At 38.9% G+C, this 14,688-nt stretch overlaps 1 protein-coding gene across 1 annotated transcript in view; it reads right to left on the bottom strand.

The window, feature by feature from the left end:
* Positions 1-13,106, bottom strand: part of NCS1 (neuronal calcium sensor 1) — a 1,842,585-nt gene extending 1,829,479 nt beyond the window's left edge. The window contains exon 1 of the mRNA XM_044058472.1: positions 12,843-13,106. The gene's annotated coding sequence lies outside the window, so the exon portion shown is untranslated. The remainder of the gene's footprint in view (positions 1-12,842) is intronic.
* Positions 13,107-14,688: the final 1,582 nt, after the last annotated feature.

The following is a 14,688-nucleotide window of genomic DNA, read 5'->3' as shown; positions in this document are numbered from 1 at the left end:
ATTCTGCCTTGCTGGCAGCTCCTCTAGGAGGAAAACTGGGACTTTTCAAAAGGAATTGGCATTTGGTTACCCAAGACAAATGGGTATTGGACATAATAAATCGAGGCTACAAATTTTATTTTCACACATTCCCTCCTTTCAAAGGTATGCCGGATGTGCCTCATCAGCAAAGACTGGAAGCACAGGCACAAATTTCTTCTCTGCTTCTGTTGGGAGCAATACAGGAAGTACCTTCTACAGAAAGAGGCACAGGGTTTTATTCCCGTCTTTTCTTAGTGCCAAAGAAAGGAAATACTTGGAGGCCAATTCTGGATTTGTCCATTCTAAACACCTTTCTGGAAGTTCCAAAATTCAAGATGTTAACACTGCAACAGCTGTTACCTATGCTGGGCAAAGATCACTGGATGGTGACTCTGGATCTCAAAGAGGCCTATCTTCACATTCCTATCAGGCCCAGTTGCAGAAAATTCCTGAGATTTCGGAATGGGAATTTGCATTATCAGTTCTCTGCATTGCCCTTTGGCTTGTCTACTGCGCCCAGGGTATTCACAAAAGTCCTGGCTCCAGTAATAGCTTTTCTCAGACTAACAGGAATTCAAATTTATCCTTATCTGGACGACTGTTTGATTCTGGCTCAAGGCAAGCACGAACTTCTTCAACATCTGCAGTATGTAATGACAGTTTTAAGTTGCCTAGGGTATTCTGTGAACGAAATAAAGTCCAGTCTAGTACCCTCACAAGAGATGTGTTTTCTGGGTGTAAGACTGAATACAGCTGCTCAGATGGCATTTCTTACCCCGGACAAACAAAGAAATCTTCACCTATACTTCCAACAGCTATCAGTAATGTCCAGGCTGACTGCAAGGACAGTCCTTCAAGTCTTGGGGTTCATGGCATCTTGCATTCTAGTACTTCCCAATGCCAAACTGCATATGAGGAAGCTACAATGGTATCTCAAAAGCGTTTGGACTCAACACAGCCACGATTTGGACACTGTCATTCGGATTCTACCTTGCATTCAGAAAGAATTTCTGTGGTGGGCTCAGGAATGTCACCTAAACAAGGGGCTCTCTGTGACCCAACCAGAGGCAAGTCAGATATTGACGACAGACGCCTCGGAGTCAGCCTGGGGAGCTCATTTCAGAGGAAAATGGATTCAAGACCTTTGGCCCCCAGAGCTACTTCACTTGCATATCAACATGAAAGAGATGCTGGCAGTTCCATTTGCTTTGGAAGGATTCAAGAGCCTACTTCAACCAGGACTGGTGTTGATTCGAACAGACAACACAACTGTCATGTGGTATATCAACAAGCAGGGGGGGAACTCATTCTTACCCTCTTTGCAGACAAGCAATGCTGTTATGGGAAACTGCTTTGAATCTGCACATCACTCTTCGAGCACAGTTTCTGCCAGGAGCACAAAATTCGTTAGCAGATGTTCTGAGCAGACAGATTGTGGATCCTCACGAATGGAAATTGGACCCTCAGGTATTTCTTCAGTTGACCAGGGCTTGGGGAACTCCAGACATAGATCTGTTCGCTTCTCCTCTGAATTTCCAACTGCCACTGTTTTGCACAAGGCTGTTTCATCCAAAAGCCTGGAAAATAGATGCACTATCCTTCAGTTGGAGCAACCTTCACGTGTATGCTTTTCCTCCTTTGCCTCTTCTTTCAAAGGTGCTGTTGAAAGTCAGGAGGGACAAACCTTGCATGATCCTTATAGCACCGGATTGGCCTCGTCAGCATTGGTACCCTCTGTTGAGGAGCTTAATTCATGGAACACCTTGGCCATTACCACAGATTCCTCACTTATTGTCTCAGGAAAACAATCATTTTCTCAATGTCAGGGTGCAATCCCTACACCTGACAGCCTGGCGCATTCTGTTTTAGAGAAGGAGGGCCTTCAGCTCCCTGAACAAGTTTTGGATATTATTTTGGAAGCCAGGCGTCCTAGTACTCGAAAAGTTTATGCTGATAAATGGAAGAGATTTTTTCTTTGGAGTTCAGCTAAAGGCTTTGATGTCAAATTGCCTAATTTGAGTTGTACATTGCAATATTTGACTATTTTATTGGACAAGGGTTTGTCCTTCTCTTCTGTAAAAGTGCATGCTGCAGCTATTTCTGCTCACTATGATTGTGACCCTCCTTTATTTTCACATCCATTGGTTAAACAGTTTCTTAGAGGGGCAAAGAATATAAGACCCCCATGGAGGGCTCCTACTCCTACCTGGGATCTTAATTTTGTTTTGGAAAAGCTGACTCTGCCTCCTTTTGAACCTGCAGCTACAGCTGAATTGAAGTTGTTGTCGTGGAAGACTGCTTTTTTATTGGCTGCTACTTCTGCTAGAAGGGTATCTGAATTACAGGCCCTCATGGCAGTGGAACCTTTTCTGATTTTTCACAAGGACAGAGTTTCCTTACGTACTAATCCTACTTTTCTGCCTAAAGTGATTTCTAATGTGGCATTGCACCAATCTATACATTTGCCTACTTTTTATGCTGACCCCCAAAATGAAGGGGAAAAAGTTTTGCATTCTTTGGATGTACATAGGCAGTTAAGGTATTATTTGTTCAGAACCAAAGAGTTCAGAAGATCTCAACAATTATTTGTTTCGTTTGCTTTGACTTCACGAGGGAAAGCTGTCTCGAAACAAACTATTTCCAAGTGGATTGGCCATTGTATTACTTTTTGTTACTCTCATCATGGAAAGGAGGTTCCAGTTGGGATCAGGCCTCATTCTACTAGGGCTACGGCCACCTCTACTGCTTTTTTGAGAGGGGTAGCTACTAAAGACATTCTAGAGGCAGCTACTTGGAGTTCTGTACATACCTTTACAAAGCATTATCATTTACCTCTTTATTCTAGGTCTAGGGCTGGGTTTGCCACTGCAATCTTACAGGGCATGTTAGCAGCTCCTACTGCTATTTAGTTAGCCAGCCTCCCTTTTTTCCGTTGCTCTGGGATTCTACCCATATGTAAGGACTGCAGCAATGGGAGATGAAGAACATAGTACAGTTTTGTACCTACCATAAATGTAGATGTTCGAGGATCTCCATTGCTGCAGTCCAATTTTCCCTCCCTCCTTCCCCCCTTTTCTTTTTAGGTTGGGGTTTGGGTGGTGTTTTTTGCATTCTGACGTCTGAGGCAAGAAAGACTGAGGTTATGGCGCCGGTCATGCGCATTTGTACTGGCACGTACTGACGTCAGTCTCGGGCGCCGATGACCGACGCCGGTTCTAGCCCTTTGGTATTCGGGCCGATTGTGGACAGCGGAGTACCCATATGTAAGGACTGCAGCAATGGAGATCCTCGAACATCTACATTTATGGTAGGTACAAAACTGTACTTTTCTTTCTGCAGGGTGACTACAATGCATGGTTTGATATTCTTATAAAATATAAACGGATTCCTTGATGAGGCAAAGGCGGTAAATAATCACCGTGGAATTAACATAAGAGTGATCAGAATTATTAAAAAAAAAAAAAAAACAGCATGAAAAGGAACTGACAAAAGAGCAACTGATGTACAGGAATGACTATCAGGAGGTAATGCTACCCCAAACAGAAACTTGATATTTGTTTGCATTAAAAAAATATTGTGTAAAAAAGTAAACTTCATAGGTACTTTTCTCCATATGTGCACATGATGGTCTGGAGACTTTTCTTCTGTACTCCTTCAAAGAAATCAGGAAGAAACAGCTGATGCAAATCAACAACAGCCATCAGAATGAATTAAGTTCTAGCACAAAATGCAAACTTTGCAAAGATGGAAACCCAATGACATCTTGAAGTAATGCACAGAGGTAGCTTTTTAATAGAAATAATGCAGCTGTATAGACATATATTTATATAAATATGTATGCGTACCTATAAATATATATATATATATATATATATATATATATATATACACACACACACACACACACACACATGCATATGTATCTATAAATTTTATATATATAGATACATGTAGCTGATGTAATAATGAGTTATCATGTTTTCTATCTTTGTGACTATAGCACTTATGTGTTGTCTGTTGCAAATGTAACTACAATTTGGAAACTGAACAGCTTATAAAGCATTGTGTAAAGAGTGTTGTTGAAAGATTTATAATCACCCGTGGATCCTTTTCTTTTCTTCTTTTTCCCAAACAACCATAACTTGGTCATGTCATAATAACCTTTCTTTACTTAAAATGGTTTTAGTACTGCCATTAGAAACTTAAATTGCTTAAACCTGTCCTATACCCTGATAATCTGTGTACAGTGTATTGTTCATCTTTCACTGTATTTTGCTGAACCTTTACACTAGGATCCACAGGCTTTATTCACTCTGGAACAGTAGATAGTATATCTACTAATATCGAATAGTAGTGTCGAGCAATTAATACAATAAATTGTTCAAATGCCTGTCTAAGAACGATAATGGTACACTTGTCTACTATATGGCTCAAAAGACAAACACACCACCGTAAATAGTACAAGTAACAAAAAACTGAGGGTAATGCTGCTCAGTGCCAGAAGTCTAAACCTCAAAATGCACGCATTCGAGGCACTCCTCAGCATGGAGTAAATCGATATATGTGCAGTAACAGAAACCTGGTTTAAGGCTCCAGAGAGCATCCCAGCACTACCAGGTTACAAACCATACCATACATTTCAGCCACAGAACCCGGACCAAAATACAAAAGGTGAGGGCTTACCCGTATTCATCAAGGATACCCACACCAACAGGTTAGTGGGACAGCACGATGCTTCAGAGATCATCCATGTGCAACTAACAATGGGCAAAACTGCAATTCAAATTGTAGCTTGCAACAGATCACCCACCATGTCCCCAGGACCCCCATTCCGTGTTTCTGGAAACACTGGGAAACATAAAGGTTCTACCAAACACCCTAATATTGGGTGATTTCAATTACCCAAACATTAACTGGGAGAACTTGTCAAGTACTAATTCCCTTGACCAACATTTCCTAGAATTTATAAACTCAAACGCCCTGGATCAATTGGTCAACACTCCCACCAGAGGTGATAACATACTGGACCTGGTAGTCACCAGCATGGGCGACCAGTGTTCCACACTGGAGGTCAACCCCTCACTGGTTAGATCTGACCATAAACAAATCACTTTAGATATCCATATTCCGCCCCCACCCCGAACAAGGAAACCACCGTGAAAAACTTTTCAAACGCAAACAATGTTACTTAAGACCAAGGTGGAAAGTTTCAAAGCCCCCATGCTAAAGAATAACGCTGTCCAAGCTGGAAAATCCTTTACTAATGCATTCTACGGGCACCTACAAGAATGCATGGATCATGCTATCCCAAGCAAAACCAAGACTCACTCCTCCAAAAAAAGGAAACCAGTCTGGTGCACTCCTGCCATAAACAAGCTATACAACAGAAGGAGGAAACTAGTACAAAAAAGAGTAAAATCCCAAGAAGGGAAGACATGCTTGATCAGTATCAGCAAGAAACTACGATCCCTTATAAAATCATCCAAGGCGAGCTTAGAAAGAAAAATTGCCAAGGACTCCAAAGATAACACAAGGCATTCTTTAGCTATGTCAAGAATCTAAGTGGCAATGCTCAGATCTGCTCGGACTTAGTGGAGAATGGCACAAAATACACTGAACCGACTGCTATCGCCAACATCCTGGCAAACAGGTTCAGTGCAAACATCACCCCCCTCTCACCCCCAAAAGAGCCCATAACCATACCAGAAGAATGTAGAGCCCCTGAAATTACAGACACTCAGGTTAAAACAGCTCTCTCCAAAGCCAAAAACAGAGCATCAACGGGACAGGACTGTGTCCTAGGCTGCATCCTACATGAGCTCAAAGGCGAACTAATACCTCACCTAAACACACTGTTCAAACTCAACCTCTTCACAGTCTACGTACCCATAGAGTGGCGCACAGCAACGGTTATTCCGCTCCACAAAGGTGGAGCCACAACAGACCTCGGGAACTATCACCCTATAAGCCTGACTAGCTTGGTCTGCAAGGCTATGGAGCGCATCATCATGGAACTCATTAACAGAGACATTGGGAACCTCCAAACAGTTCGGCTTTGTTACGGGCAGTTCATGCCTCCTAAACCTGGTGGACTCCTTTGAGACAGTTACCAAGGCTATAGATGAAGGAAAGGTGGTACACACAGCCTACCTAGACCTCGCAAAGGCCTTCTACACCATTCCCCATTCAGGTATTATAGACAAGCTCACCAGCCTGAACATAAACCCCTACGTCACAAGATGGGTTGCCAACTGGCTCAAGGACAGAACCCACATGGTGAGAGTTGCGAGAGCTAGGTCAGACTCTAAACCGGTTACAAGTGGTGTTCCCCAGGGCTCAGTCCTAGGACCACTCCTGTTCAGCATATACTTCTCAGAGGTACAGGCAAGCACAGGAGGACTATGGCTGACCAAGTTCACAGATGACTACAAACTAGGGGCTATAATTGACTCTCCGGCTGACACAGACATCCTCCAAAAGGGTCTCACTGAGACGGATACCTGGTGTCAAAATCATGGCCTCAAGCTAAATGCCAAAAAGTGCATTGTCATCCCCTTTGGAAAAAACAAAGTACCCACAAAATACCACATAGGTGGTAGTCCCCTTAATACGGAAGACATAATAAGGGATCTGGGGACCCAAGTAGATTGTAATCTCTCCTTTGATAAATCACATTGCCAAAGTGGTTAGAAAATCCTTCTACGTGGCCCACCTAATCACAAAAGGGTTAGCATCCAGATCAAAAGAGATCACTGTGCCCCTCTACTAATCACTCATCAGACCCATCACAGAGTACAACGCCCCATTTGGGATGTACCTTACAAGACACCTATAACAACTGGAAAGACCACAGAAGTACCTCACCAAGAGGATCACTGGCCTCAAACTGATGCCCTATGGAGCTCAACTGAACAAACTCCAGCTGTAGTCAGTTGCATACCGCCTACTCAGAGGTGATCTCTGCCTGACATACAAGGCCATGTCCAACCCACAACTGATGGACGTGCTCCACCTAAAGAAAACCTTATTCCCTCAAGCCACACGCTCTAAACCTCACCACAACAATAAATAGGACGTGCTGGAGGGATATATTCCTGTCCCAGAGACTTCCCATGCTTTAAACAAGATTCCAATCTACATTAGGCAGAGCTTCTCATGAACACTCTTCAAGAGAAACCTTGACGAGTGGATGGGAAACAGAAAGTTTACCCCAGGGATCACTTCAGTGGCTCTGCTGGACAGAGGCACAGGGAACTAATCTAAGGGGATGGTGAAAGCCAACACATTCTGGCTAGGCTTATAAATGCCTTTGGGCAGATAGCCTAGGACCTACCTATGAACCTATATGCTTTAAAAGAAGGTGTCACCCACTTTGTATTGTAAAAGTAATTTTTTAGTATTATATATGACAGCTCTAAAATTCTCCTCAAAATGTCATCTCCACCAACACTATGAGGCTTATGTTATCCACCTTATTTAGCTAGTACATGTAAATGTTTATATTCTTGTATAATCAGTTCAATGTTAACATAGAGCAGGAAGTTTTTGTGTTTGTAGTCAAATGGATCTTGGAACGATAGAAGTTTTTTTGTATAATAATTAGAACTGTAAATAGTATTCCATTACCTCTTTCAGACAGTAGTGGGAGGTAGATATACACGGGGGAGGTCTGAAAGGGTGGGTTGTCACTTTCTCTCATTTCCACTGTTTATCTGACCTATCTAAAAATGTCCTTAAATATTGGTACCTTGGTTTTATAATCCTCTGTAAGTCAAACATATCTTCTCTATTCACCCTCTCTAACTCTATTAATAATTACCAGATTACCAAAACAACTCCCTAATGGCATCGCTGGAATCACGGAATGTTAGGAGTCTACAAAATAATAAGAAAAAGAACTTAGTGTTGCACTTAACCTACAAATCCAATTCTGAGATAACTCTTATTCAAGAAACTCATATGACAAAAGAACAATGGGAGAAGGATGCCAGAAAGAAATGGATTAAACAAATAATAGCTGCAGGGAACTGCACGGCTTCTAAAGGAGTAGCCATAATTGTTAAAAACTCTTTTAAAGGTTCATTAATAGCAAGTGGGTGTGATCCTAATGGAAGGTGGTGTTACCCAACATGCTCTAGTCTCTTCTGCAATAAATATATTCTAATTCTAAATGTTTGCAGTCTTTGCATGTACCAATCCTCTTTCTTATATGAAATTTATACATTTTTAGAAAAATTTCAAAAATCATCTACTGATTTTAGGTGGGCATTGGAACATAACTAACAGACCTGAACTGGACAGGACATGCAAGGATAACAAACAGCCTACAGGCCTTACTACCCTCCTAGGCGATTTAATAGTTGATTTTAATCTATGTGACCCATTTGAATCCTTCAGAGAGGACCCTTCAGTTAGTAAATATACATTTTTCTCAGCGTACCATAAATCATAGTCTAGATTAGACATTACATAGATGTAGAAAAACAGATGATCCCCCTGCAAAAACAATTACATGAAGTCCATCTAAAACAGTACTCTCTTATGGAACTCAGACTCCCTCACAAATATGCTGAATGGACTCAAACCCCTTCTAGATTACTGGCCAGGATAATAAATATCAAACCTCCACCCACTAGGATAAAACAAATTAACCATAATAGCAGGTCTTTCTTCTCTGATAAGGAAATCATTCATGTCTTTGAAGAGGTCTAAGGACCTCAAGAACTTGCTGGAGATATCTTCACTGATATCTTCTTGAATGACTTACAATTCCCAAAATTAAATGACACCCACAGATATTCCCTTAAGGCACCAATATCCACTGATGAAATCATCTTAGTCATAAGTAAACTGAAACCAGGAAAAGCCCCAGGTCCGGACGGATATGTAGTGGAATTTTATAAATTCTTCAAGCAACTTTTAGCCCCTCTTTTACTTAAAGTTTACAATTATATAATAAAATTTGGCATTTCTGATTTATGCATAAATAATTCCAAAACAATTTTTATACAAAAGCCTAACGCCAATAATTTCACCCCAAATGACTATCATCCAATTGCTTTAATCAATCTAGATATAAAAATTCTATCAATACTCGCTTATAGACCAAATAAAATACTACCTCACATTATATCTCGCCATCAATTAGGGTTCATGAAAAATAGACATGTTTGGGATAACAGACAGACCACAGAAGCCATATCCAACATGACAATGAATGACAAATCCCTCAAATATGCACGCTCAGTAGATGCTCAAAAAGCCTTCAATAGGGTCAACTTACACTTACTTTTCAAAATTATGAAGTGCTTTGCCTTTCCTGATGAATATATCAATATGGTCAGAACCCTATATAACAAAGCAACTACCACACTAAACATAAATAAAAAGAATTCAAACCTAATTCAAATAATCAATGGCACAAGGCAGGGTTGTCCACTCTCACCTTACTTATTCAACCTTTATCTTGAAGTCCTTCTCTTGAAATTAAATCAAAAAACATTTCAATACTCTGTCTACATCTCTAAGGTTCTAGTGAAATATACTGCCTTTGCAGATGATTTAAATATTTACTTTGAATTTCCCTCAACCGACCTAGAAAAGATCTTAAGCACCATTGACAAGTTTTTACTAATCTCAAACTATGCCATTAACCCAAACAAATCAATAATTTATCCATTAAATCCCCTTGGACACAATTTTTCATACCAGAAAGAAAGATCAAAGTAAACTATTCACTCAAATATTTGGGTATTACTTTCACTCACCCCCAACAGGAACTAATTAAAAATAATCTCTATAAAACGTGGTCTAAAGTCATGGAAGATCTTTGAAAATGGAAAAACTTAAATCTTCCCCCTACTTTCTAAGACAGCTATTATAAAAATGAACATCCTCCCTAAAATTATTTTCCATTTTTATGCCATCAACCAGAATATTACAAACAGTTTCTTCTCGAAAATGGAAATTACACTAGGGAAATGTATATAGTACCCCAAGAACACTAGGATCAGCTATTCCAGACTAACCCTCCCCAAAGAAAAAGGAGGTATGAGCCTTCCTGACTTCCAAACATATTATAATACAAGAAATGCCAGTCGTATTATACACATAATTAACTTTGAACTTTCAAATAAAGTTAGGCATCCCCTGTGGGTATAAATCTACCATTCACACCTAACTGCATCCAAGCTCAACCCAAAAGCCATTATTTTCCTTAATACTAAAACTCTTAAAGATTTTAAGATTCATCCTACATTAATAAAAAAATACTTTATATTTTCAAAAGCTCATGACATCTCTAAATTTAAAAAACTCTTTAATTATGGCTCAACCAATTCACTTAAATCCCAACTTCAAACTAAACAACAATATGTTAAACCTAGACAAATTTCCTTTCCTCAAGAACTGTATAGTTTGGGACTTTTTTTAAAATCAAAGACCTCCCATTTGAATCTATTATAACATCTTTGGCAGTCAACAAAAAATATTACATAATTGTCAAACAAATATTATACCTAGTAACTCTGTTTACAGATAAGGTCAAAGTAATGCCATTAGATATTCAACTTCATCAACAATTAACAGCTCAGCTTACGTTAAAGACTAAAATGCTATCAAACACTCACAGCTTAATAACAAAAATAAAACACCATAACAAAATTCTATACTCTATAGTATTGGGAGAGAAAAAACAATGAAATAACTCTTGAATAAAAGCTTAAGGTGAATGACACAAAAACTAACTCCCTTCAAAAAAAATTAATTTATACTAAGTTTATGATAAATAATGCTCATCATACTCCTCCATTTCTGAGTAAAATTAATCCCAATATCTCACTCCTCTGCCCCACTTGTCCTAATTCAACAGCCGATACTTTACATACAGTCTGGTCCTGCAAAAACATCTACAAACTGTGGTGTTCTTTGAGAGCACAACTTGAGAAAATGGGATACATGAAAACCACCCTTTCATGGGAAATGGCAGTTCTGAATATCTTTCTCAGTTCTTATAACTTTGAGTCCAAACATATTATTGCAACACTGTGCGCTATACTCAAATCTATATAGCACTAAACTGGCCAGATAGAACAAAAACATCCTGGAAAGAGTTTAAAACCATTGCTACTAAATATGTTCTTGTGAGCAAATTATGTACAATAAGTAAAAAGAAAATAAAGTATTTCCAGAAATATTGGGATAACTTTGTAGAAGCTCTTAACTAGGCCCTTATCTATCTATAACGTTTTCTCTTTTTTTTTCTCTCTCTTCCTCATTTAAATAGTCTCCTACTAAATACGTTATACCAACCGCTTTAACTTCACCAGACGAGGATTGTAAATTTCCAACCAATTCCCTAGGGACATAAAAACCATGTACGAGCATACCTTCTAACCTTACTGGCAATATTAATACCTAGTATCTCTATGTAGGTCATCTTTTATAAGTGACAGCCGAGTGTATATAGTTAATTAAAATAGGCCTAAACATATGGGTACATCCTTTTTTATGAGATAATTTAGTATGTGTAATTTCTGGCACTGTCTTTTATGATCTCATGTTCAATCGTAATTATTCTTCTAGCAATGCAATACATATTTCTTGAAGTTTACTATTGACTGTATTTGACGGCATGTAACCAATGTAAGTGAAAGCCAATTTTTCTTCTTGTATCTGTATTGTTTAATGGAAATTGTAATAAAAATTATATTGCAAAAAAAAAAAAAAAAGAAATAATGCAGCTGGAGACAGATTTCAGCATCAAATGGATGGGCTCAAACAAGATGATATTCTAGCATGCAAGGGGCTAGTAATAAATAGCTCTGGGAGAATATGAAAGCAAGTTCCTTGTTAACTTACGATCTGCAACATGTCCAAAAGGGGCACACGCACACCTATCATAACATTCCCAGTGTAAACATCAGTCACGTTCTCTCTCATTGCCTTTCCTCTTATGAAATTGGAGGGACAAGCCCACGCAAAAGTGAAAACGTTCACATCTTCCGATGTCCGTCATCAAGTAGTTGGGTGCTGTGTACTATGTGCGCTTGTGAGGAGGAGGTGAATTACTTAGTTTTACATGCATTTAGATTTCATAGCCAACATTAAATATGCGGGTTTTTTGTTTTTTTTTAACAGAGCACATTCTGAAAAGAATGGTGTATGTACAAGCATGTCCTATGCAAAGTCTTAGTGAGGGACACTGCTATACGATGTTAAAAAGTTCACCATCCAAATACGTGCTTATTTTATTTTTACACATAAATAAAAACTTCCAAATGCTTTTGAAAATCAAGACGTTCAGTTTAACTAAACATTTCTAAAGAGTAACAAAAAGTTAAGAAATTCATACCACCGGATATAATTACTTTTAGCTAGCGAAGGAACACGCAATTTATACAGAAGGGTCATTACTCTGCTAAAAGACAAATACACCGAGAAACGCTAAGAGGCTATGCCCACCCCTCCTCCACCCAAAAATTGGGGAGGGGGCATGGGATAATTTTGGTAACGGACAGCCTCCTTTTTTTCAGGCTAAGATTTTTTTCATTCCTAGTACAGTTTCCCATGCTGACATTTTTTATCAACTTACTATTCCTATTTCAGCTGGTAACTAGGCATGACAAGCAACTTAGTCCCTGCTAGCTTCATTGGCAGTTATCTTTATAGTATTTCCTGGTTTAGGGATAGTGTTATTTAAATTAACAAGTTACTTGTCTTACCGTAGCCCATAAAATTAATTTCTTACACATTTACTCTAGATCTTTCTGGTTTCTTTAAAACAATTCACTAACACTTGCAATAGTTGTGGAAATGCTTACCTAGTTTCCACACAGTACTGCAACTAAGACACAATCTGAAGACGCTCCACTGTTGCCAACGCAAGGATTTTCCCCCCCGTATCCAATGCCCTCCTGCGAATGGCGTCCTGACATCATACGCAAAATGGTCTTAACCTGCAACGGCGGATTTCGAGACTAGATCTTGGCGGTACTGTTTCTTCCATAAGGAGTCAAGGAAAAAAAATACAAGTAACTGGGAGCAAAGGACATAGATTAAGAGCTGCTAAAATGTTGGTGCTTTCTTTTTAGAAAATTGGCAACGTGATCTTCAGACGTTTACCGTCCCTAAGATCCGATAGTATCTTGGATATCAAGCTGTTATGCTGATGTACGCATGATATTAAGTTAATTGTTAAAGATAAACACTTCCATTAAAAATTTTTGTTCCAAACGCCTCCTCATTTGTTATTTGTATTTATTAACAGTTAATTGTTAACTGTAATGTTGAATTTTTCGACCAGTTAGTGCTCTTATTTTAAGGCTCATAGCTGTAAAGGATATACTTTTGTTTAATAATGCTGTTCTTCTGAAACAAGACTTTCTTGGCCTATTGGATAAGACATTGTTCTCCATAGCCAGGGATTATGGATTAGAGTTCAATCTGGGGGTGAAAAACTTAATATAAACAGACTGTTAACTAGCATACCCGTCATAACCTTTAGAAACTTCCTAATATACTTCCTCCTAATAAATGCCCATGATACATAGGGACACAACTGCGTTGGGTTGTGTGGCTAAGCTTATAAAGGCACTGTTTGTCATTAGCTAAGTATATACCTTTGAACCTAAGCAATAGGATTTTTTTCTGTTCAAGTTTAACATCTTTTGCCACACCTCACTTTTTGTGGTCAATGTGAGAAGTTAAGACTCTTCCACTCAGAAGCATATGTGCATAGCTGGTTTTAGGCACCAGCGAACCCTGCGGTCGCTGGGCGTCCCCAACCACAGCAAGTTGTCTTACCTTGAGATTTTGTAACATGTCTGTCAAACCAACAAAAGCTAGTACAGCAATTTTGTGTACTTAATAAACCAGATGGGTAATAACTTTTATTTATATCGCCTTTAAAACTGAAAGATATATTCGATTATAGTAACAGTGTTTTGTCAAGCAACAGGCTTCACAATTCCATTAAATATTTTACCCCTGGCTTAGTAAAACTCTGCTAGTGGACATTCACTCCCCTAAAACTAACAACCTCTCCAACTTTAGGTACTTGCAATACCAGTGACTGCAAGGGGCCCCCTTAATCATCCTTGACTGTGTGTGGGGGCCCCACAGAAATTGCTGCTGGTTGGAGAAAAATGAGGAGAGAAAAAAATGTATTAAATTCTTGATTGTGCTCTTCACTGTGAACAGGTCCGTAAAATGACCCTGTTAGGATAAAGCTGATAATGAACATAAGCAAGGTAAGCACTAGAGAGGTCAGCAGTCCAGAGTGACTGAGATCGGCACAAACCTTGGATTTAAAAAAAAACTGATGCTTCTGAACTTAAAAGATGGTTTTCTCTTTCAGAAAATTTTATAAACACTGACAGAACACCAACTGCTGAAACTTTCAACTTCTTTGCAGAAGAATTCAGTGCAATGTCTATAATAGCAGAATAAAGGCTCAAAATCATGAACAAGTTCTAAATATTACTCTAACTGAATTAAAAAGTTAATAATATAACACCTATTGCATCAGCTATAATTTTTTGGACAATAAGTATAAAACTCTGATGTCTGGATTTATTGACTGTCTGTAATTCTGAATGATTTACAAGCAAATCAAACTTTTATTGCAGGATAGAGCAAAACTATGAGAAAAGTCAGGGAAAGTAAATA

This window comes from Protopterus annectens, chromosome 16.part0, assembly GCF_019279795.1.
Source record: "Protopterus annectens isolate FY-2018-M chromosome 16.part0, PAN1.0, whole genome shotgun sequence".
In the NCBI taxonomy this organism is placed as follows: Eukaryota; Metazoa; Chordata; order Ceratodontiformes; family Protopteridae; genus Protopterus; species Protopterus annectens.
The sequence above is the reverse complement of the archived record's forward strand: the minus strand, read 5'-3'. Positions and strand labels throughout refer to the sequence as shown.